A 1,893-nucleotide genomic window follows, 5' to 3' on the forward strand; every position below is an offset into this window, starting at 1 on the left:
AGCAGAGCATGTGAGCGGAGCGGGGAGCGGAGTGGTAATATTTCCTTAAGAGCGCAGAGCGCCTTTCTGAAGATTCCGCTCCGCTCGCTCAATACGCTCAGCGCCGCTCGCTCAACCCAGAATGCCGTTTGGTGATTTGCTTGTTCGAGATCGAGAATCTGTAGAGATCGAGAATAGTAGAGCAGTTATGGAGTTCAGATATTGTTTCAACGAAGTTGCAAGCCTTATACATAAATGTAAAGTAAAAAAATCTAAGTTAAGAATGAGCAGGGAGAAGAAACTGAGAGGGAGTGCGGGGAGACTGTTAAAGTTAGTACAGATTCATATTGATTACAGAAAGCACGAAGATGTATGCAAACATGGTGCAGCAAAAGGTGAGCTAGTTACATACCATAATAAATGAATAAACAGGTAGGCTAAGGTTATATTCGGTTGTACGGAGCCCCGATCATGACATGCAGACAAAATCACAGCCACGAATTTAGAATAGGCTAGTTCTCTTTTATGCTAGGACTACATTATGGCCACGAATTAAGTATTCGTTCTCTTGTTTAGGCTTAGCTGCCACGAATTCATTCGTTCGTTAATTCGTTCATTCCCTATAGTAGGCCTAAATCGTGGAACGAATTATTATATTTCGTAATTACTTATTAAAATCATTATTGCTTAAAATTAATAAATAATAATAAATAAATTAAAAAAATTATCAAACCTGCTGACGTCGTAGAAACGAATTGTTAATTCGAATTATATTCGGAGCTCCGTAGTTATTAAATAATCTCAGTTAAACTGTAGACCTAAGATAACACACAGCTGTATATAGACCTAAATACAGAACTACAGAGTACAGAAGATATTAGCCTACACCACTTAGGCCTATTAAAATATTATAAAAAAATAAAAAAAACTGACCCGAACCAATAGGTAGACCTACAGATTGTAGGCTAGATATAGGCAACAGTAATTTATAATCTAATATAACGCACGCAAATTTGTTCTTTACAGAACGGAGCGGGATCTGAGCGGGAATTGGTTTACGGCGAGCGTGAGCGGAATATTAACGGAGCGCTTGCTTGGGCGGTTAGAGCGACTGAGTGGAGCGCACGACCCTAGAGCGGAAAACGTAGCCGAGCGTCACACCCCAATAGGTAGACCTACAGAATGTAGGCTAGATATAGGCAACAGTAATTTATAATCTAATATAACGCACGCAAATTTGTTCTTTACAGAACGGAGCGGGATCTGAGCGGGAATTGGTTTACGGCGAGCGTGAGCGGAATATTAACGGAGCGCTTGCTTGGGCGGTTAGAGCAACTGAGTGGAGCGCACGTCCATAGAGTGGAAAACGTAGCGGAGCGTCACACACTCTGGATGTGACAGTACAGGATCATATTGGTCGCAGCAACGTACCAAGTATGTCCTAACGACCAAAATACCACGTCCACCTTTATTTTTTATATTTACACCTCACCTTTAGTCGGGGTCTTGAGGATGTGCTTGAAATACATTGAAACCATTACCTTGAAATACATATAGAACTAATAAACTCATAAACCTTCTCTGGTGCAAAAAAGAAACCTTATAAAATCTAATAGTAATCTAATTATAGGGGATTTATAGTAAATACACCCATTAAATACATGCAATGCAAACCAATACAAAAATATTAAATTATAATAGAAAATACAAAAACACACTGCATTCATACATGAATCAACATTTATTCAGTGCTACTTTCTACAAATACTAAGCCAAAACATTTTGAACATTACACCTGTTCTTTAACCATGCAAAGTGTTACTAAGTCATGAGCACAGACAACTGAACACATCAATTCATAGATTACACAATATAGTCAATTGAGTCTCGTTAAGGATGGGCATGGTTAAATAA

At 38.8% G+C, this 1,893-nt stretch overlaps 1 long non-coding RNA gene across 1 annotated transcript; it reads right to left on the reverse strand.

Annotated features, from left to right (window-relative positions):
• Positions 1 to 227: 227 nt before the first annotated feature.
• On the reverse strand, positions 228 to 1,240 carry LOC107757840 (uncharacterized). The gene is made up of 2 exons (XR_001641969.1): positions 1,155 to 1,240; positions 228 to 930 (listed from the first exon to the last, which is right to left on the reverse strand). It is a non-coding gene; the product is annotated as an uncharacterized LOC107757840 (long non-coding RNA).
• Positions 1,241 to 1,893: the final 653 nt, after the last annotated feature.

This window comes from Sinocyclocheilus rhinocerous, unplaced genomic scaffold, assembly GCF_001515625.1.
Source record: "Sinocyclocheilus rhinocerous isolate Xijiao unplaced genomic scaffold, SAMN03320098_v1.1 scaffold804, whole genome shotgun sequence".
NCBI lineage: Eukaryota > Metazoa > Chordata > Actinopteri > Cypriniformes > Cyprinidae > Sinocyclocheilus > Sinocyclocheilus rhinocerous.